Consider the following 23,965-nt stretch of genomic DNA (forward strand, 5'->3'; position numbering starts at 1 on the left):
GCTGATCTTCAGCTGGCATATCTTCTGGCACATCACCCACATAGGATCTGAGAAGACTCACATGAAACGCATTGTGAATCTTCCAACTGTCAGGCAATTTCAGCCTATATGCAACATCACTGATTATGTCGCACACTTGAAAAGGCCCATAGTAATGCATGCTGAGCTTTGGAAACAGTCTTTCCTTGCCCTTCATCTTCTTTAACCTTGCCTTTTCAAAGCGCAAAAGCACCCAATCACCAAGTGAATATACCACTTCACGACGGTGACGATCAGCTGCTTTCTTTTGCTTTGCCCGAGTCTTTTCCAAGGTCACTTTGACCTTCTTGTACATTTCATCCATGTCCTGAACATACTTATCTGCTTCAAATATCTTGTCCTTTGTATGCAGTATGGGAGGAACTTTCTTGCCACCTTCAACTATCTCAAAGGGTGCCTTGCCAGTGGATGAATGCACTGTATTATTGTATGCATACTCCACCAATGGCAAATACTGCTCCCACTTTCCTTTATGCTTTGACACATAACACTTCAGTAGATCTAGGACAGTAGAATTTGCCTCTTCTGACTGCCCATCTGTTTGAGGATGAAAGGACGAAGAGAATTTGAGCGTGGTGCCCATATTCTCAAACAAGCCTCTCCAGAACAAACTTGTCATGCGTGGATCACGGTCGCTAACAATCGACTGTGGCATGCCATGATACTTGAAAATATTGCTCATAAACAAGCGTGCCATCTGATCTGGCTTTATCTTCTTCGTGACAGGAATAAAATGAGCCTGTTTGCTGAATCTGCAAATAATGGTCCAAATACCATCGTTTCCTGTCTGCGTTCTCGGAAGATCAAAGATAAAATCCATAGCAGTACTTTCCCATGGTTTATCTGGAATAGGTAGTGGTTGCAATAACCCTGGTGCCTTTTGCCTGTCAAACTTGACCTTTTGGCATATTAGGCATTCTCGCACAAAGGCATCCACATCTCTTCTCAATGTAGGCCAGTAGAAGAATGTCTCAACCGCTTTAACTGTAGCATCAATACCACGATGCCCCGCATACGGTGGGACACGACTCTCTTCCATAGCTTTGCGTCGCAATGGCTTTGTGACACATAATTTGCCATGCATCATCATGAACCCGTCTTTAAGAAGATAGTGTTCATGACGTTGTCCATCCATTAGTTGCTCGAAGACCCTTGCAAAATCTTCATCATTTGCATACTGTTCTCTCATATCATCAAGTTCATGATGATAAGGAATCGACACAGCTGAAATTTGTGGCTTCCTCGACAAGGCATCAACCACAACGTTCTTCTTGCCTTCCACATGCACAATCTGAAAATGGAACATGGACAAGATATTTGCCCATCGCATATGCTTCTCAGATAACTTTGTTTGTGTCAAGAAGTATCGCAAGCTCTGATGATCCGTTTGGACAACGAAATCTGCACCTAGCAGGTAGTGTTTCCAACTTAAGAGCGCATGAATCACAGCCAGTAACTCTTTCTCAGAGACTTGCATGGTCATCTCTGGCCCTTGCAAAATTCTGCTCTCATAGGCTACTACCCTGCCATCTTGCATTAGCACTGCACCAATGCTACTACCGCAGGCATCACACTGGACCACAAATGACTTCCTAAGATCTGGCCACACAATGACTGGATCTGAAGTCATCTTTTCCTTTAAGAGATTAAAAGTTGAAATCTCTTTTTGTGTCCAGCTAAAGGTGACTGCCTTCTTTTGAAGAGCATGTAAAGGTGAAGCAATCTCAACGAAATTTCGGATAAACCTTCTGTAATAGGAGCATAGTCCCAAAAAGCTTCGGACATCATGCACCGTCTTCAAATTTGGCCATGACTTGATCGCTTCAACTTTTGCAGGATCCATTCATACACCATCCTTTGAGACAATGTGTCCCAGAAAGTGAATCTCTTCCAGGAAAAACTCAGTTTTCTTTGCATTGATGAGCAACCTATGACTGCGTAGCTCTTTGAACACAATGGCCAAGTGATGCGTATGCTCCTCTTCATTCTTTGAGTAGACTATCATGTTATCAAAGAATGTACCAACAAACTGCTGGTGTGGACGGAAAATTCTGTCCATCATCCTATTGAACGTAGCAGGAGCATTTGTGAGACCAAAGGGCATCACTAAAAATTCGTAAAGGCCAAACGTTGTTTGTAAAGGCTTAAGAAATTTTTAGAACTTAGGTATGGCAAACTTGAAAGACAAAGTTATAAAAATAAATCATTCAAATTATTTTGTCTTCGGCAAAATTCTGGGTGAAATTGTTGCACATTTGCCCACACGGGAATCCTATCACGCGGGGAATGGCTTGTTGGATTCCTCTATCCTAAAACTTTATGCATGCCATGCTAGATGCCCACCGAAGTATAATATCTGTCAAAACGCTTGTACAATCCATTTATGCAAGAAGGTTCTAAAGCTGGAAAACCCAATTTAATGGACTCGTCCAAACGTGCAGGTCTTGCGAACAGGCTCACAAAATTACCGGTACTAATCCTCCTAGGATTCTAGACACTCCTATGTAGGGAAAGGTGGAAAAATGGCTCTGGAAGTCGATGAAGCATGTCCACGTGGCACACAGAGCCATGTGCATGTGACACTCTAAACAATCAAGAGTGTTTTCCAAACTATAATGAGGGAAAGCGTAATCTTAGGGATCGAGCAATTTCTAATATGTTGACAACTCCAAAGCAAGTGTGCAAGAGTCTCAGCATGAAGAGAACATCTCACAGATTCCTTGAAGTAATGTGGCGAGATTTGAAGGAACATCCAAGAGGCAATACCACTATAATGCATCTTCACAAGAATAACCTCTCTTTTAGGGGAAGACTACTTTTCGAAGCATCTTGTAGCCTTATCGGCCGCCAACATATTGGTTTATTTATGTTCCATAATGCGTATGTTCAGCAATTCCAGGATTAAGTTGCATCTTTTGATAGAGATGTTCTGCTGAAATTTGCGTGAGTGAAACCCGCATAATATGCCAATCCTTATGTCTATCAACACTTGTAAGAGGGGGAACTAGTGAAAAAGGAGACAATATCTCCTGGATTATGTGCCATAAGGGCCTATAATGCCATACAAGACTGTATTTACTCACAAGCAAAGACCTGGCCTTGATAATTGGCCATGTCCTCGATCATCCTTGCATTCTTTTGAGAAATGAAGTATGCTCTATGGGGTTCTTTTTCAGCCAGGGCTTGAGAAAAAAAGGTGCTCCAATGTATACTTCAAGTCTCAAGGAGTTATCTGTTTGAGAGTATGTGCGCGCGCGTACGCACACACATGCGTGCATCTCCATACGCCTGCGCACCCATGCGGAGAAAAAAATGTTTAGAGGAAGGGTTCGTATGCCGCTGGATTGAATAACCAGGAGAGACCGGAATCCAAGTGAATGCGCCCCCCCCCCCCCCCCCCCCCCCCCCCCCCCCCCCCCCCCCCTGGGCCCAAAATAAAGAAAAAACCAAAGACAACCCACGTCCACCCCAACTACACACAGAGTCAGGCCCCAAGTAGTAGTGTTTATTCTTGTCTGGATAGAAGGGCAAGGTGTGAGCGACGTCTTAGTGAAGCATTCTTATCATTATCTTGACAATTACATGACAAGTGCTGACAATGTGTAATGCTTCATTTATCTGTAGTATCAATCCTTTTATACGGTTAAGAATTGCAATCAGTGTAAGTGATGTTTATAATGACACATTCTCTACATTTACAAGTGTTGACATTGTGCACATCGATATCAAACATTTTGGTCACAGTCTTAGCTTCTTTTTGATTCACTTCCTATTTGACCTTGTTGCATCCAGCTTCATGTCCTTGAGAGATACAAGTAATCAAAGCCATTTTTTTTTGGGCAGGCAAACCATACTTTTTTTGGTTGGGCTGGACTCCTAGATTGACCGTTGTCGATCCTGAGTTTTGTAAAGAAGTCTTGTCTAACATTGGCACCTATCCAAGGACGGCTCTTCCAATTCATCTGGAGGACCTATTTGCAAAGGGGCTTGTGTCTATAGAAGGAGAGAAGTGGGCACGACACAGGAGAATAGTGAGCCCTGCATTTTTTTTGGATAAATTGAAGGTGAAGAGTGATTCTGTAGTTTTTCTGGCTAAATTGAGCACCTGTTGATAGTTTTTGCTAAAAAACAGTTGGTAAGTTGTTGAGCTGCATGGGGGTTGATAGCAAGTACTTTGACAGGCAATGGTTCCTACAATTGCAAACTTGGCAAGTACGATGTTGGAGAAATGGAAATTAGAGTCCGAAAATTCTACATGCAAGGAAATCGACGCTTGGGATGAGTTCCGTGCTTTGACAGCAGATGTCATTGCTCATACTGCGTTTGGTAGTAGTTCTGCTGAAGGGAAACAAGTATTTCTGCTACAACATGAGCAACAGTGTCTGTTTTTTAGGCTTGGAGTTTCAGCTATTATTCCAGGAATAAGGTCCGTTTGGTACTCTTTTGTCATCATCAGCTGCTCTTTCAAAGTTCAACTTACATATCTTGAGGCATTCTTGTACGTAGGAAGTGTGGTGTATGCATCTTTGAATTGTAAACAGGTTGATAGATACTGCAGCTTTGATTCAACAAATGTGGAAGGGGCAATAGTCTTATTGGTAAAAGTCAATGTGTCACAGATGCAGACACCTGGTACCTTAATAGCATGTCTGGTTTATCTTCTTCTCTGCTTAGGTATATGTAGAGAATGCGGATAAAACCTGAGGGCAAAACCTGTCTGTGAGCCATGTATAAGATCCAGTAGACTAATGCATATGCCCAGATATGACGATATCCTGACAACCTCTCAACAAGCACCTATGCAATACTTCCGAGTGTGTCAAGACGCAGCCTCTGGTAAACCCATCCTCCCCTGGGCAAGTAGATGCATCCAAACTGCATACTGTATCATATAACTTTGTATAAAAGAAAGGTGCCATAAGCTGGAAACATATGTCCTCTCTAATAGATGGCTGTAAGCGAGACCATATCTGCTCTCTAGCCTGCAAAATCTCCGGAGTAACTGGATCTGCAGCAAATAACATCAAAGGTAATGTCCATTACTGTGCTCTGAACTATTTCAAGCAAATGCAAACCAAGGGGCTCTTTCAAAAGGTGATCACCTATGCTTGCATTTTGGAGGCATGTGGCGCTATATGCAAGGCATTGATGTGGCAAACAAATCCATGATAAGATTGTTAGTCAAATTGCAAAACAACATCATGCTTGACCATGTTTTGGTCGTTGTTGATGCCAAGTATGGTGTACCCTTAAGGGCGGCACACAACTCGAAGAGCACTGAATTCGGTATTCCTTGTCCCCATGTCTTGTTAAAGGTCATCTAGAACTATCATGGCAAAGAATACAAAAGAATGTGAGGCCATTGGCTAGGCCTCCTTTCCTTTGTGAATTGATGGGTTGATGCTTCGCTATACGTTATGTGACAGCTCTCACTCATTGCGTCATTTAGGGGAATTTGTTATCATATTTTGTAATGATATGTGTGAACATGCATAGAATGGCTGGTGCACTTTTTTCGTAACTTGGCGGGTGTTTTCTCGTGTCTCGTATATATGCCCATCATTCTAGGGCTACATTATCTTTGTACTTGAACACTAAGTAATAGTCGTTGTTCTATGAAAGCCTCCTTATCGGCCTACCAAATGAGCTTTCCTTTCGCTTTAACAAGCTTTTACCCCACTAACATCTTCAGTGCCCAATAGTGGGAGTGGAAGTAGGTAGGTTTTTGTCATCATGTTGTATTATGGGTCAAAAGAATACACACAGAATGCTTGGAAAAGGAGAACCGATAAGTTACGTGAACCTTCATTTCTATCTATTATGAGAAACTTGCTAGCATTGTCTTAGAAGTTTTCACTTGTACAACAATGCCAACAACTTAGATTTAATTTGTACATACAGTGCTGAGATGAAAGCAATGATTGTCTATGCATGGTTGCATATTAGGTTGATGCTTTTTTGTAATGCCTGAGAGCACTAACAATAAGGTTGTCCTTACATCTAATGGATGTGTTGTGATGATTTCATTTAATGATATATAGAGAAATAGACTGAGAAACATAGGCCAATAATGAAAAAGCTTATGAGGAGGCATCTGCTTTGGATGATATCCTTGCTTTTGAAGGAATGGAGAGAGAGAGAGAGAGAGAGAGAGAGAGAGAGAGAGAGAGAGAGAGAGAGAGAGAGAGAGAGAGAGAGAGAGTAGGAAACCTTGCAGTCGCCTGCTGCTAGCGTGCATTGCCTGCTTGCCTCCTTCGCAAACTGCCTACTTTGGACATCGTGGGCGCTATGTTGCCTTGGCTCATCCCTGCTTCTCCCACCCGCCCCACCCTCCTCGTGCCTTGCCCTTACCTTCTGTCCCATCCTCCTCGTGCCCTTGACCCTACGATCAACCTTGCCCTCCTCGTGGCTTGCCCTTACCGTATGCTCCACCATGCGGCATGGTTCCTCACCTTTTTTTGTGTACTACAGGGAATCAAATCAATCGTGTGATCCTCAAGACGAGAAGGAGGTAACTCACCTGGTAGACCTTAAGAGAAACAGTCAGCGTGTGCGTGTAGAAATTCTTGTCGTTCCTTTACCAATTCAGACATATTTGATCGTTGTTCATCATGTAGTTCTTTCAAGAAGATCGAGTAAACAAAAAGACTAGATTGCATTAATTTAGAAATGGCTGAAGTTGATACAAGTGGGACAGACTCGCCCTTCAGTTTTACATCAAATACAATTTCTGTGCCCTTCTCATTCTTCAAAGTCGCTTTCCTGGCCCTATAATCGACCAGTGCATTGTTCTTGTGGAACCAAGGGATCCCTAGGAGGACGGCACACCCTTCCAAAGGCATGATGTAGAAGTCCTTGTGCCCTAAATACCCCTGACAATGCAAACAATGTTTGCCTATGACAGGTGTAATGGAAACATCTCGTTCGGGTGCCGCTAGAACAACCTCTACCTGTGGCCCCATTCTGTCGGGCGTAATTCCAAGTCGAGCCGCCGATTCGGGTGAAATGAAGTTGGTCTTGGCTCCTCCGTCAAAGAAGATAAGGGCTTCTTGATCTCGTACTTTGCCCCATGCTCGACAAAGTTTTGTGCTTTCATCCATCTGATCTGGGTCGGTCCCTACACAATCTGGTACCAATCTTGGTTTCATCTTTACTTTTCTTCCGTGTTCTTCGGCTGCTCTGCAACTCTCTGGCCTATCTTTCGAAGGTCCTTTGGGAACCGTGTAGCAATATGCCCTTGTTCTCCATAGCCAAAACACTTGGCTTCTTTGAGATACTCGGATTTCTGCTCCTCCGTCAATCGAGAATGAGTATCTTTCTTTTTTTGAAACTTTCTTTTCCTTCTGTTGTCGTTGGTCGAATTTTGTCCGGTCCTTGGTGTCAACTATTGATCTGTTGGATAAGTTAGGTTACCCGAATGCATAGCAAACCCTTGCTTAGCATGTCCCATCAGTTTTTGTTGGATGGACTCGGACTTTTGTAGTAAACAATAATGTCGAATCTCTTTGGGAAGTCCACAACAAAATCGCTCAATTTGCTGCTTAAGACTGATCTTTTTGAAGGAAGAGGCGGGTAATCATGTTCGTACTTCTGAGTGAGCCAAGGGGAAATAAAAATTCGTTTGAATTTTAGCCCCTTTGTTGGTGCTTCCTTTCGTAAGAGAAGAGTGGACCATCATGTCCGTGCATTTCCTTTCAAATACGATGTCGCCCTTCTAATCTTTGAGTGCTTTGAGTAGCGCCCTTTGGAAAAAGCTATGTCAAATGCTGAAGAAAAGCAAGGGCTTTGTGAGCATCTCTAAACCCTGAAAAGGTATTAAATTTGACTACTTGTCCACCCTCCTAGAATTCTTTGTTCTTCTGTTCTTATCTTCGAGAAAGTCATATTGATTTGCTCTATAAAAATGCTTCCTCTTTGAATAAAACATATGGTCCTCAGAGTCAGAACTCTCAGAAGAGGATCTGCGGTGGGATTTGCTTTTCTTTGCCTTCCTCTTGCTCTTTCCATGTCTCTAGTTCTTGCTTTGTTCCACCTTTGTTTATTGTGGATGAATTATCATTGGATGTACCTTTTGTTTGATGAGATTATGGTTTACCATTTATGAAGTATGTCATGCCAATACTTTAAACTTTTCGAGTCTCGTCTGTTGTGTAGTGTGTAATCATGCAGTGTGTAAATACTAAATCAAGATCACTATGAAGCTCTTTGTAGTTTATTATACTTATGAATATACTATCAAGTACAGACTGTATTGTAGGTTTTTGGCTTAAAAAAAAAAAACCATACGAATTTTACGTACCTAACAACTCAATCCATTCGGTACTACGTCAGGACGTACCGAATACGTACCGTACCTTACGTACCGTACCTTACGTACCGTACCTTACGTACCTTTCCACCTTGCTAGTCATACCGGAGGTAATGATGCGAACACATTTCTCGGCCCAAAATAGTAGTTCCCTAAATTTTAGGAGATGCTTCCGTTGGGCTCCCACTGGTCTTCTGACCATCTATCCTCATTGGGACCGCATCCAAAAATGCAATGTGGCCCAACTATCGGATACTTTCAGTTGGTAGTCACACCTTGACTTTAGGCCTTTATTCAGTTCGCTTCCTAGTATCCACCAACTTGCTGAGTGCGACGGGGGAACCTATATGATCTTGCTCTGAGCCTAGACATCCTCTTACCATACGAATTCCAGTGCCGACCACTACCCATCTGCGGGTGAAACTATCGTTCACATTGGCCATGCAATGTCCGATTGTTTGCTACTTCAAGAAGAGGGTCTCAAAAATAAAACAAAACCCCTTGGAAAGAAACCAACAACTAAATTTAGCAGGTGCCACGTCCTTGTGACATAGTTAACAGTTGCCACGTCCCCGTGACATACCCCCTTCTTGAAATCGCAAACGTCCTCGATTGCATATTATAAATACACGCCACTGATGATCTTGTGCTATTAACACTCTTTTATCATCGCATGTATCGGCAAGAAAGGTCATAACATATAGATACAAACGACTTAATGAGGCCTTCATACTTTTGTCATTTCCATCTATTACACTGAATTCATATGTACATTTGATGTACTAGCTCTATCATTAGCCCTCATTTGCACACGTTGGGTTGGGGCATAAGTAGGTTGTAACCCAAAGGCTTCAAGGTAAAGTTGCAATACATTTGGTGACTTTGATAGTTAATGCTCTTCCATCCACTTTGCATCCATAGGCGGATAGTTCTTGAACTTCACCAAATAGCGTCTTGCAACTTGTCCTTCAACTTTTCTGTCCTTATGTGCCAAAACTTGCTCAGGTACCAGGATCTCATCAAGTTCCTCAACTTCTGGCTGATCCTCATCTGGTATATCGTCTGGCACATCACCCACGAAGGGTCTTAGAAGACTCACGTGAAACGCACTATGAATCTTCCACGCATCAGGCAATTTCAGCCTGTAAGCCACATCGCTGATCTTGTCAAGCACTTGAAAAGGCCCATAGTAACGCATGCTGAGCTTAGGAAACAGCCGTTCCTTGCCCTTCATCTTCTTTAACCTTGCCTTTTCGAACCTTAACAGAACCCAATCACCAGGTGATAACAACAATTCACGACGGTGACGATCAGCAGCCTTTTTCTGCTTTGCCCGAGTCTTCTCCAAGGCAACTTTAATCTTCTTATACATCTCATCCATGTTCTCAACATATCGATCTACCTCAAAGATCTTGCCTTTGTATGCAAAATGGGAGGAACCTTTTTGCCGCCTTCAACAATCTCAAAAGGTGCTTTGCCAGTAGATGAATGCACCGTATTATTGTACGCATACTCAAGCATAGGCAAATACTGTTCCCACTTGCCCTTATTATCTGACACATAGCATTTCAGCAGATCTAAGACAGTAGAATTAGTCTCTTTTGATTGTCCATCAGTTTGTGGATGAAACGAAGAGGAGAACTTGAGCGTAGTGCCCATGTTCTCAAACAATCCTCTCCAGAACAAACAGGTCATGCGAGGATCACGATCACTGATAATCGATTGTGGCATACCATGGTACTTAAACACATTGTACATGAACAAGCGTGCCATCTGATCAGATTTTATCTTCTTCCTGACAGGGATAAAATGGGCCTGCTTGCTGAACCTGTAGATAATGGTCCATATACCATCACTCCCTATTGGCGTCCTTGGAAGATCAAAGATAAAGTCCATAGCAATGCTTTCCCATGGCCTATCCGGAATCGGCAGTGGTTGTAACAACCCTCGTGCCTTTTGCCTGTCAAACTTGACCTTTTGGCAAACTATGCATGCTCGCATCCACATCTCTCCTCAAGGTAGGCCAATAGAAGAATGTCTCTACTGCTTTAACTGTTGCATCAATGCCACGATGCCCTGCGTACGGTGGGACATGACTCTCTTCCATGACCTTATGTCGCAGTGGCCTAGTGACACAAAGTCTGCCATGCATCATCATAAAACCATCTCTGAGGAGGTAGTGCTCGTGATGTTGCCCCTCTTGTAACTGCTCAAAGATCCTTGCAAAATCTTCATCAGCAGTATACTGTTCCTTCATGTCATCTAACTCATGATGATAAGGAATTGACACAGCTGAAACTTGTGGCTTTCTTGATAATGCATCAGCCACAACATTCTTCTTGCCTTCCATATGCATAATCTGGAAGTGGAACATGGAAAGAATGTTTGCCCATCGCATATGCTTTTTGGATAACTTTGACTGTGTCAAGTAGTATCGAACGGTCTGATGATCTGTTTGGACAACAAAATCAACACCTAAGAGGTAGTGCTTCCAACTAGAAAGCGCATAAATCACGACCAAGAGCTCTTTCTCATATACTTGCATAGTCCTCTCTGGCCCTTGCGAAATTCGGCTTTCATAAGCTACTACCCGTCCATCTTGCATTAGCACTGCTCCGATACTACTGCCACACGCGTCACACTGGACCACAAATGACTTCCTGAGATCTGGCAAAACAATAACTGGATCTGAAGTCAACTTTTCCTTTAAGAGACTAAAAGCTGAAATCTCTTTTTGGGTCCATCTGAAAGTGACCTCTTTCTTTTGCAAAGCGTGAAGAGGCGATGCTATCTTTGCAAAATTTCTGATAAACCTTCTATAGTAGGAACACAATCCCAAGAAGCTTCTGACATCATGCACAGTCTTCAAGTCTGGCCATGTCTTGATAGCTTCGACCTTTGCGGGATCCATTCTAACACCATCCTTTGAGACTATGTGGCCAAGAAAGTGGATCTCTTCGAGGAAGAATTCACTTTTCTTAGGATTGACAAGTAACCTGTGAGACTGCGCAGCTCTTCGAACACAATGGTCAAGTGACGCCTATGCTCCTCTTCATTCTTCGAATACACTATCATGTCATCGAAGAATGTTCCAACAAACTGTTGATGCGAGCGGAAAATCCGGTCCATCATTCTGTTGAACGTGGCAGGAGCATTTGTTAGCCCAAACGGCATCACTAGAAACTCATAAAAACCAAATGTCGTTCTAAACGCAGTCTTGTGCACATCCTCTGGCCTTATATGAATCTGATGGTACCCACTCTTAAGGTCTATCCCGTTGAAAATTGCAACACCCTCTAAACGATCGAGAATATCATCAATTCTAGGAATAGGGAACCTATTCTTGATGGTATTCTTATTCAACGCACGGTAATCATTACACATGCGCCATGAGCCATCCTTCTTCTGCACTAGGAGCACTGGGGAGCAAAAGGGTGAAGAACTAGGCTGAATCAGCCCCTTCTCTAATAACTCCTCAACCTGGGCCATAATCTCTTTCTGCTGCGCCGCACTAACCCTGTAGGGAGGTCTATTTGGTGGGCTACACCCTGGCACCAAATCTATTTGATGGTCCTCAGGTCTCTCTGGCGGCAATTGCAACGGTAATGAATCAGAAAAACAGTCACTAAACTTTTGCAAAAATGCTGACCTTTCTTTATCTAACACATATAAATTTGACTGATCACTATCTGAGACATCACATGCAAAAATCAAGTACACAGAAAGATGATTCTTTATTACAGAAGTGATAGCAGAAGCAAATACAATAGGGACAGACTCTCCTCTAAGCTTTACATCCAAGATGTGAGTTTTGCCCCTATGCTGTACAGTGATCTTTTTGTTGTAGACATCCAAGACTCCATGCACTCGGAACATCCACGGGATCCCTAACAAGGCGTCACAACCTTCCAGCGGCATGATGTAAAACTCTTTAGTGTCCACATACGACTGAATATGCAGACGCAGTTTTCCAATGATGGGAGTAACACACTCTAAGTGGCCAGGACATGCCAACCTTGCCTCTGCTGAGTACCCCATCTCTTCAGCTCTGATGCCCAGCTTCATAGCTAACTCCGGTGAGATAAAGTTGGCTTTGGCACCTGGATCAAAGAAGATGAGTGCCGTCTGATCCCTAACTTTACCCCATGCCCTACATAACTCACTGGCATCTGTGCTAGGCCTGTCACCCACCATGTCTGGCACTAAACCTGTCGTGGGTTTAGGCTTCTTGCCTTTCTGGTCTTCTTTATCCTTTGAGTCAGCTGGTCTTTTCCTTTGTGGACAATTGATAGAAAAGTGACCAGGCTGCTCGCATATAAAGCATTTGTTCTCAGCCATTAGGACCTTCTTTTCCTCGAGCGACTTGCGGACAAAAGGCTTCTTTTCTGTTTCTTTGCCTGCGCTCCAGAAGTCCCGGCTGAATGGCCTTTTCTGACCCTTGTGATGCATGAGGAGCCGTTTTCACAAAGGGCTTCTTCGCTGAATTTTTCTTTTGCTGCCCTCCTTTGTCACTGCTCGGAAATCCACTGTCCTCTCCTTTCAACTAGGCAAGACAAGTGCTCGCAACTTCCATAAGCTGAGTAAGGGTAGCCACTCTGTTCTTTGTACAATAATCGCGAAGCCCTTTAGGCAGCCCACAACAGTACTTCTCTATCTGCTCTGTCAATGGCACAAATCTGTAGGAGGTCATTGAGAGTAACGCTTTACAAAACCTCCTATTGTACTCCGGCAAGCTCTTGCATGAAGCTGAAGTAAGTTGGTGCCAATCTGTCATGACGTCAGCTTCAAATTCATTTGATAGCCAAGCAGATGCAAACATTTGCTTGAAGTAAACCCAAGTGGCGGGTGCCTGTCCTTGCATTAACAATGTCGTCCACCATGTAAGCGCATTGTCCTTTAAGAAAGTGGCAGCTTTCCTGACCTTCGAGGCCTCTGCAAAATTCCCTCCCGCATAAGCTGTATCAAACTGCTGGAGGAAAGTGAGGGCCTTTGTCTTATCCTCGAAACCATTGAAGGTACTGAACTTTACCGCTGCACCACCTTCTTTGTAAGCCTTCGGCTTCTCTAGTGCCCCCAAGTTGTCATACGGAATGGTCTGCAACATGGGCACTGTAGTAGGCATGATCGGCACATCTTGGCCATTCACATTTTGCGTCAGAGGTGCGATATCTGGCTGCTGTCCAGAAAAACCAGCCATGCCAAAATGACCTTGTGGCACCCCAAACTGGCCCTGGTTGCAGTGGAAACCTTGCTGCATGCCGATACTACCATACATGGGGTTTGGCATGATGCCTTGCATACCCTCGAACACTGTTCTTGGCATGTACGGCTGACTTCCAGGCGCATAACCAGCCATACTTTGGAACACTGATCTACCCCCGAAATACCCAGGATGTACCGTGGGTGGTGGAAAAACTGAGTGCATTGCCTGGTATCCAGCTCCCTGTCCATTCAAGACAGCATGCTGGCTCTGAAAGGTGGCGGGCTGAACTGGCATAACCTGTGGAATAGGCGTTCTAGCCACCTGTTCAAGCTCGGGAGGAACCTGCTTTGGAGCCCCCCGACTCCGCAACATGCGAGTGTTCCCTTTCCTCCTGCGCCACATGAGGTACCTGGGCTTGAACATCAACAAGCTCAAGCCCATCAACAAGCTCCGTACGCGGCGTAGGTTGTCTATTTTGCTGTTGCACTGGTGGCGCTTGCAAGAACTCCATAAATCTCGGATTCTGCACCAGCTGCGAAAAGACATTCACCGCGGCAACTAACTGAGTCTTGAACGCATCATCCTCAAGTTGCCCAGTCATAAAGCCCTGTACTACTGGAGGGACATTCACGTTGACAGGAGGTACAGATTGATGTGGCCGTGAGCTCTCGCCATCTCAAAAACCATAGGAATCTCCTGCATGTCCTTTGAAGAGGAACCCTCTTCCATAATTCCCTTCCCCTTGTCGGCCATAGTGTAATCCCCGCGTTCCTGTACTTTGTGTCTTTACCCAAAACAATCAGGCTCACTCTTTAAGGAAAAAGTGATTGATGTCCCGGCAACGGAACCATGAAACCGGCCCGTAGTGCGGTAGACGTTGGCTTTCACCCGAAATTCTTTCCTTTAGACACACACAGGGCTCGGAAGCTAGAATGCTCCGAGCAGACACCGACAACCTGTAGGCCCCAAAATTGGCACCCCTTTCGGTATTTCTTTATTCTTTAACAGAGGGAATAAAATCTGTGATCTCCTACAAGCTGCCCCGCACAATCTAGGCTAAGAAACACTTGTTCTGGCCCGATCTCGGCAGCATAACTGTACTAGGACGCTTCACAGTCAGTATCCCCACGCAATAGGTAACTTTCCCGATGCATATGGACACTTTGCAAAACGTGGCGAGAATCTGCATCACGCTGAATTCTCTGTTTTCTGCCCCGAAAATGGGCCAGTTCACCTTTATAGCGGTCCCCTCGCGTCCCCGAACCTCCTGGGGGTATTAGGGTCCGTTTAGGGCCGAAACCCTAAACCTGCAAAAATACACAGCAGGCTGTAATTCCCTGTTTTGGGCTCCGTTTCGCGTGCCGGTCGCATCTGTAGCAAGACCTCGAGCTCCGGCACCTTTAGGGCTACTTGCCCTTTGAATCGGACGAGATTTTTGGCGTGAAACCTCTCCGAATTCACCTGCACCTGTGGGGGATTAGCCGCTAGCTAATCCAGTACCTGTGCAAGAGGCTCTTGCCTCGGCAATCGCGCATGAACCCACATAACTGTACATTGGTCAAATGAAAAGCCCACTAGTGGGGCATAACATACTGCTCGTAGGGGAGAGAGAGGGCAGTGCGTAGCGTGCAGGGCATCATTCCTGGCACCGCACTGTACATGAGAGGGAAAGGAAGCACACCATAGCTCTTAACCTGTGAGATAGAATGCAAGTGAAGGCCTCTCCCAGCTTAAAATTCAGCGCCCTTTCTTCTTGAAGAGGCAAGTGCACAGAAATGTGCCACTTGGTGCATTTACAAGCATTTTCCCGTTTCGGGTTCGCCGCTTAAAAATATCCTGACCGGTTGTCGAGTTGACTTCGCGGCAGAGTTATAAAATGTTCCCCTAGTCATACCGGAGGTAATGACGCGAACACCTTTCTCGGCCCAAAATAGTAGTTCCCTAAATTTTAGGAGATGCTTCCGTTGGGCTCCCACTGGTCTTCTGACCATCTATCCTCATTGGGACCGCATCCAAAAATGCAATGTGGCCCAACTATCGGATACTTTCAGTTGGTACTCGCATCTTGATTTTAGGCCTTTATTGAGTTCGCTTCCTAGTATCCACAACTTGCCAAGTGCGACAGGGGAACCTATATGATCTTGCTCTGAGCCTAGACATCCTCTTACCATACGAATTCCAGTGCCGACCACTACCCATCTGCGGGTGAAACTACCGTTCACATTGGCCATGCAATGTCCGACCGTTTGCTACTTCAAGAAGAGGGTCTCAAAAATGAAACAAAACCCCTTGGAAAGAAACCAACAAGTAAAGTCAGCAGTTGCCATTCTCGTGACATAGTTAACAGTTGCCACGTCCACGTGACAGGGTGGGTGAGAGGGGAACCATTTTGGGAGTGCGGAACTCCTGAATAATGGCTTTACCTTCTCGATAAACTGCCCATTTTCCTGCCGTACGCGCTTCTCGCACCTTTTGTAGTTCTATCTTCTGTTGATTGAGTTGGCCGAGGGTAAGATCTTCCGCAAACCAGATTTTAGTGCCCTTGAGAAGCCTTGATTGCTCAAGGAATTTATTTCGGTCCACTTTGGTCTTGAAAGTGAGGATCGCATGATTGGTGCGATGCTCATGTGTGATGGACTCGATTGTTGCTGGATCCCACTCTATCATGTGGGTTGTTGTTTGGATGTGGGCAATGGATTCGTGGTTGAGGTCTCCCTCCCCTTTCCAATCACTTGGCAGCCCACCAATGCGAACATTGAGGGCGATCTCCTCTCGCCGTTGTCGTTCGCGTAGTGTGGCCGCCACAGGATCGGCCACCTTGTGGATAATGGCTTCCTGTACTTGATTTTTGACCGCCTTTGTAAGGGTCGTCTCCACTGCTTCCTTTGGTTTGTCAAACTCGGTCTGCATCTGTTCCATTTCTTCCTTTTGGCGGTTCCACTGCGATTACCCGGGTCTCGATGGCAATGAGCTTTTGTTTCAGCTCGTCATTCTCTTGGCGGAGCCTGTCAACTTCATGCTGAAGGCGGATAATACTGTCTGTTTTAGGGGGTGTTGTCACGATCCCCGCGAAGGTGGGCTTGCTTCGGGATGAGGCATGGGTGGCCATTCGGGGGAACATGCTCTTTTACTGTTGAAGGTAGGTTTACAAAAATATTTTTCCAAAGGAAAAAAAAAACGGTGGTAGGCTGGGGCACAGAGGCCGCGCTGTCGAAAAGGAAGGGGGGGGTACAGGGCAGCACAGTGACGCCGGTGACGGGATGCACCACTAGTGGTGGGGTGTACAGAGATTCGGCAGACAGGGTAGCGCGCAGGTCAGTAGGTGCTTGAGCTCGCCGAGAGATGCAGGTCGGCGGGGCCTTGACTCGCTGGCCTTGGGCGGGGCTGAGGCAGTAACGCCCCCCCACAGGGCCGCCCTTGCCCAGGGGGAGACGCATAGAGGAGAGCTTAGGGTTTCGACGAGCTCGCAGAGAGAGAGAGAGAGAGAGAGAGAGAGAGAGAGAGAGAGAGAGAGAGAGAGAGAGAGAGAGAGAGGTCCCAGGGGAGTGACCTCCATGTGGTGGTGCCTTGGACATAGTGGATTCATTTTTCACTGTGACAAACATCTCTCTACCTTGAGCAACCACTGTACTTCCGACTACGGTGGCCGCGGGGCTCCACTTGGTCGCCTTCACCATATGTCGGTTCCCTTCTTATGTCACCTGTGCTACCTGCGACGGTTTCTTTCCTTACGTTTTGTTTGCTATCCTTTCGGAGGTATTTTTCTTTGTTTCTCCTGATTTCTGTTTGTTTAGCTTGATTTCTTGTATGCACCTTGTTTCTTTTCTGTGTGATGCTTGTGCTTGTGGATCTGCATGTGCTTGGAGTGAGTGTGTTTTGCATGCTTGCTTGTGGTTGAGGTATGTGCGCGTGTATGTTAACCTATTTTGCTTGTTTCTAGCTTTGTTTCTTTTCTCCTGTTTGATGGGTGATTTAGGTTTGGAATTAGTTTGGTGGGTGTGGGTTGGGGGTCTGTTAGGCGGTTTTTGCCTTGCCTTCAGATTTGCACCATATATTGCTTCAGCTTGCAGGTTGAAGAATGTCATGGCCTTATTGACCATTGCAAGGGATGGCTAGACACACTCTCTCTCTCTCTCTCTCTCTCTCTCTCTCTCTCTCTCTCTCTCTCACTCATTTTTGGTGCAGAGTCTTCTTGCGGTGGTGTCGTCTCTTCTGTTGGGATACGCAGTTGCATATGGCCTTGGAGATCTGGAGTTGGCTATTGGAGATTATTTGGAGTTTTCGGCCTTCTCTTGAGGTCAAGGTGGCTTGAGCTCTCTACTACTTTCTTACCTCACTCCCTTGCTTCTAGCTTTTGTTATAACACCCATCTTTTGTAACTTTGCATCTCTGGTAGTTTTTCCCGTAGGGTTTGTAATTATTGAATATCTCAAGGGTTTTTTCACTCTCAGATTCGTTATCCTTGAATGCCTACGGGACTGTAATTTTGATTGTGTAGTATAAAAGGGTACCTAGCCCCACTTCTTTTGCGAGAGAGAGAGAGAGAGAGAGAGAGAGAGAGAGAGAGAGAGAGAGAGAGAGAGAGAGAGAGAGAGAGAGAGAGGAGGAGGAGGAGGAGGAGGAGAGAAATTTCAAAGTCTTAGGAAACTATCCCAAGAGACCTCAAAGGTCTATCTAACGAGAGTTGAACTCAAGACCTATTATTCAAGACGGAAATGGCATAACCAATCTACCACACTTGGTGATAGAAAGGTTATACCATTTTCCTCTTTTTATTAACACACTCACTCCTACACACACACCCGAGAAGAAGATAATTTTTAACGTCGTAGGAAACTATTCCAAGAGACTTCAAAGGTCTGTCCGACGGGAGTCGAACTCAAGACCGGTTATGTTTCCCTCTTGAATAACAATCTACCTCTATTGGGTGATAGAAAGGTTATTCCTCTTCTTATTAACCCCCCCCCCCCCCCCCCCCCCCCCCCCCTGCCCCTTGCCCCCCGAAAAGAAGAGAATTTTTAACGTCGTAGGAAACTATCCACGAGAGCTCAAATGTCTACCAGCTGACGAGAGTTGAACTTAAGATCTATTATTCAAGAGGGAAATGGCATAACCAATCTACCGCACTTGTGTGTGTGTGTGTGTGTGAGAGAGAGTGAGAGAGAGAGAGAGAGAAATGAAATGTTATATTAACGTCTTCAAAAGGCCAAAATGACCTATGAGACCAATCAGTTACAAAATAGTGAATCTAATACCATGTCTGGGTACAAAAGAACTAGAAAAGAACTAGAAGTGGAACAAAATACTACTACTACTACTACTACAATCTAAAACTACGTGGGTGTAGCAGCTGATACAATAGGTACCCGGTAAACTGGATGTAACAGTGTGTGAAACAAAGATGGAAGAAATGGTGAGGATCCATCCTCATCTGCACTCTGGATGTCGAGAGAGTATGGCTCGAATCTTCTGTTGTAGTCTCCGTCGATGCTGTGTAGCTCCTCTCCTCAGTCGCGGTCGTCTGTATCTCTGTAGCTCCAATGCTCGGTCGATGAGAGTGCCAGTAGTGGTCGAATGAGTGTGGGACGAGCTCTGCAGTGGTGGCTGCTCCTCTGGCTGTCCCATATCTAGTGAAAAGAAATCTGTAATGTGTCTCTGGGACTGCCTCTCTCTAGCTCTCCCCAGTAGAGAGAGAGAGCTTTGGGTTTTTTTGGAATCCGTCTCACTCTGTCTGACTTTGTTTAAACTTGTTTGGACTTACGGAATCTGAGAAATTACAAGAACCGCTCCGAGCTGTTTTTGACTTGATGTAAGGATTACCTGCACAGTTGGGCAGAGTCCTCGGACCCGTACAATAGACCTGGTGTAGCGGTCGGACAAAGTCCTCAGTCCCGCTACGAGGTTACCTTAGACGTGGCTTAGCGGTTGGACACATGTCCAGGACCTATTATGATGGTTTCACTGAGCGATTGGACATGCTTGTTGACACTTGATACTAAAAAAGTATCTGTACTAGTTGGCATCTGGCAGCCCAATCTAATTTAGAATGCGTGCACGAGAGAGAATTGAGGAGAGAAAAGTGCATTGCAGTAGATGGGAAAGCAAAAGAGAGAATTAACACACATGAAAAGATGTGCCTTGCAAGTGATCAAATCAGGGGGCAAATGACGTGTAACTCTAAAACTGCCTGCCATTTTCCCCTTGATATGTGATTGCATGTAATAAATGATGTTTTACAAGATCTCATGGAACCTCCTCAAGCGTGGAACATTTTCCAGTAGAGAGGGCTGTTTTTTATTTGTTTAAATTATGATTGTATAAGTTAGCAGCATCGTTCCTGTTTGAAAAGGGTATTTGAAGAATTTTTTTTTTCTAGGGTAGGCATGTGTGGAAAATTACGTCTGAATGTGGCGATGCCGGAAAAAATTTAGTAGAGGGTCTGAATTTAAGATCTTGACCTGAGCCTGAGTTATTTCCTTTCTCAGATTTGGGGGTGATCATGTGAAATTTGTCAAAAAATGTGTGCAATTGGTATAGAATTCTTGTTTCACATAAAATGTAGGTTCCTACCTACAGCAACGAACAGGTATCGGTGGAAATTAAGGAAACAAATCACATCTACTTTGGAAGGGATTGTGAAAAAGCGCGTGAGTCTTCCCAGTGATGCTTATGGAAGTGACTTGTTGGGATTAATGCTCTCTGCTCTTAGAGAGGGAGGCCAGAAGAATCTTACAATGAGTTTGGAGGAAATTATGGATGAATGCAAGACTTTTTTCTTTGCTGGTCATGAGACAACCTCTGTACTGCTCACTTGGACGATCATGCTTCTTGCCAACCATTCTGAATGGCAAGAGCGAGCTCGGGAAGAAGTTCTTTCCCTCCTTGGCAGCAGGCACCCAGATGCAGACTCGTTGAATCGTTTGAAGATTGTAAGTTCTGCTAATAAGATTTACATGCAGACATTTGTCTACATTTTTGGCCTGATGCATGTGTGGTTTTTGCAGGTAGGAATGGTTTTACAAGAATCCCTACGGCTGTATCCACCTGCTGTAAATACTTTTAGAAAAGTCATCAAAGATCAAAAGCTTGGTGGCATCTTAATGCCAAAGGGCACTGGATTGACGATTCCTATTCTGCCTTTGCATGTTGATTGCGAACTGTGGGGTGCAGATGCTCTTGAGTTCAATCCTCTACGATTTGCGAATGGGGTCTTGAACGCTTGCAAACATCCATCAGCTTTTCTGCCTTTTGGGGGTGGTCCGCGGATTTGTGTTGGCCAGAACTTTGCCATGATGGAGGCCAAGATTGTTCTTTGTATGGTCTTACAGAAGTTCCGATTTCGGGTTTCTCTGGGCTACAGACATGCGCCAATAAGTCGGATAACTTTACAGCCAGAATATGGTATGCAGATCTTGCTGGAGCCTCTTGTTGTATAGTCAAGTATGCGGAGTGTTCCAGGATGGTTTCAGAGCAAGTGACCCATGTTGATTCTGTAGCAAGCAACCCAGTATATTGTGGTTATACACCCAACCTGCTGAAATTTCAATGCACATGTTGTGAAGAACCTCAAATCTTTTATTTTTTCATCTTTTTTCAAAATTACTATTTAGGGAATTCTATTTTTCATTTCCATTCATGAACATGTTCGAAACTCTTGACTTTCAATTTCTCAGAGAAGTAAATATTTTGATCGTTGAAATAGAAAGTAGGTTGAGACCACATGGGGTTGTTTAGGCACGCGTTCAGAATTGCTAACGGGGCTGCATGCTGCATTTGACGCATTCCAAGACACAGGAAGTACCCATATTTGACCATATGATATTTTTGATGTAAGGGAGGCACTGACCTCATGATAAAGGTGTCCCTTGCATATCTTTAGGAAAATCAGATGAACTTTGTAATGGCATATGGCACAAACTACATAAGTGCCTTACATAATCAAGTGCAGAATAGCAATCTGGCAAGAAACGGTCTCTTCGCATTTGGTTAAAAACTGCCATAGCTTCCTTTCCATAGCCATGTTGGGCATGTCCTGTTATCAGCGTGCCCACAGCTTCCTTGGCAAGCCTTGCTCGGTGTATCCTCTCATAATAGCACTCCAAGGACTTTGTCTAGCAAGAAATCCTCAGTTACATGTGGTTAAAACAGCCAAGAGCAATCAATGCGCCCAAAGCTTCGTCAGCCAGCCTTGTTGTGTATATACTCCTATGTGAGCATTCCAAGGACATCATCTAGCAAGAAACCCTCACTTCACATCTGGTTAAAACAGCCAAGAGCTTCCTTTCCATAGCTATGTTGGGCATATCCTGCAATCAATGTGCTCCATGTATGTAGTTTTGCACAAAAGGCTCATGAATCATTCTTGTTCTTTGTATGGGCACCACATTGGGAAAACATATCATGCCTTCACTTCGCCGAATCTTCCTCTACCGGTACTGTTGGCCATATCCCTGCATAAGAGCAATTCTTTGCTTCCTTTCTCTATCTTGGTAGAGAAACCCTCACTCTGCATCTGGTTTGAATAGCCAAAAGCTTCCATTGCACAACCATGGTGGGGGTATATCTTGCAATCAATACATTCCAAGTGATCTTTTTCCATGTCAACCATGGTCTTCTTCATGTCGATCATGTCTATTGTGATCTCCATTATCATCACTTCTCTCTCCATCATCATGTCGCTCATGTCTACTACTATCTCCATCATCATCTCTTAACCTATTGCAGTGTTGGAGCTTTATTTCTGCAGCCATGTTGGACATATCTTGCAATCAACCCACCCAGAGCTTCCTCAATCAGTCTTGCTAGGTATATCCTCTCATAAGAGCACTCCAAGGACTTCGTATGGCAAGAAATCCTCACTTTGCATCTGGTTAAAACAACGAATTGTTTCCTTTCCATAGCCATGTTGGACATTTCTTGCAATCGATACATTCCAAGTGACCTAATAAATGCACCAGTGAATTTGTTTATATTGCCTCTCATTAGGTACAACTTTAGTTTGGATGTTTTTATTTTAGTTCTATTTTAAGCATTAGGTTATGCATGCATCATGGATAATGGATTATGAATAGAGATTTATCCATTACACTCTACACCACATATTAGGATAAACGTTGTCGTAAGTAGAAATATCTATTTTCAACAACGTATGGTGTTTATGTTTGGCGTGCAAAGAGTAGAAAAAATCTTTGCATCACCACAACCTGTTATCTTGCTTCTTTTTTACTATCACAGATCATTTGATGTGCACATTTTTATTTTGCTTTAGAATAGATTGCAGCTTAACAAATATTGTGTGTGTTAATCTTTTTAAGAAAGAAAAAGAAAGAAACTTGTTTTCACTTTGAGATTACTTCAATGGAGGTCCAACACCAAATATCACGATATCTCCTCTTTTTTGGAGAGCTTGGTGAGCATGTTGAGCTATTTTTAGTAAATTTCAACATGGCTTGTCGCATAAAAAGGGTGATAGGTGATGATGAACGCTTGGAAATGTTTGAGGTAGTTCTAAGGAAGATACTTGTACTTGGTTTTCCTCTCTGAATGAGGAAGTTAGGGAAGCTATAAAGAGGTCTTAGATCACTTCAAGAGATACTTTTTCAACCCCTAAAACACTCAGAAAGTATGGGAAGACATTGTTGTCCACAAGCAAAAAAACATAGATGACTACTACATCTACAAGCATGAGTTTCTATGCTTTTGAGTTATATGGATAAGGAATATTGTTAACTCTATAGATAGTGCATAATTTCTAAAGAAGGAGAGATTCATAGCAGGTCTATTTCTCACACTCAAAGTAAAAGTTAAAGCAGGTTCATCTGACACCTTTGATATTGCCGAAACTAGGACTACATTGAAGTATGTATATTCAAGGAGAGATTCTGATAGACGGTCATAAACATAAAGATACAATACAAGCATCAACTTCCAGGGAGATGTCTGAGGTAACATTTGAGATAATTGAAAAGTAATCCTTGAGCAACTTGTCAATTCACCTTGCACAAGCTGTAGGTTCCAAGAGACAAACAAAGAAATGTGGGGAACGAGATCCACAACCTAGGCAAGTATTACAATGTTGAAATTGTGGAGAATTTGGGGCATGGGATGTATAATTGTCCTTGGCCCCGTGAGGAGTCAGGGAGACGTAACTTGAATTATCTAGTGATGAATGTAGGTGAAGGAACTAGTCAACAACCAATGCTTTTGCAGAGACCAAATGAAGTGAGACCTTAACAGGAGGAGTGGAAGAAGTTCCACCTTTGCGAGATCCAAATGTGCATGTGGCAGAGGTGAAAAATTCAAATGAGGTTGGCCCCTGAGATAGTGCCCCTAGGTATATTATACCTCCTTCTAAAGTTTCGTTGTATTTCGAATCCGTTCGAGTGTCGAAATGACGTGACGACGGAGAGCGATGA

At 44.1% G+C, this 23,965-nt stretch overlaps 1 pseudogene across 1 annotated transcript in view; it reads left to right on the top strand.

The window, feature by feature from the left end:
- LOC147461441 (cytochrome P450 709B1-like) overlaps positions 1-21,164 on the top strand; it is a 64,482-nt pseudogene extending 43,318 nt beyond the window's left edge. The window contains exons 2-5 of the transcript XR_015187594.1: positions 3,883-4,103; positions 4,221-4,465; positions 20,113-20,479; positions 20,555-21,164. The product of XR_015187594.1 is annotated as a cytochrome P450 709B1-like (transcript). The remainder of the gene's footprint in view (positions 1-3,882; positions 4,104-4,220; positions 4,466-20,112; positions 20,480-20,554) is intronic.
- Positions 21,165-23,965: the final 2,801 nt, after the last annotated feature.

Source organism: Adiantum capillus-veneris, chromosome 3 (genome assembly GCF_014529385.1).
Source record: "Adiantum capillus-veneris isolate H3 chromosome 3, ASM1452938v2, whole genome shotgun sequence".
NCBI lineage: Eukaryota > Viridiplantae > Streptophyta > Polypodiopsida > Polypodiales > Pteridaceae > Adiantum > Adiantum capillus-veneris.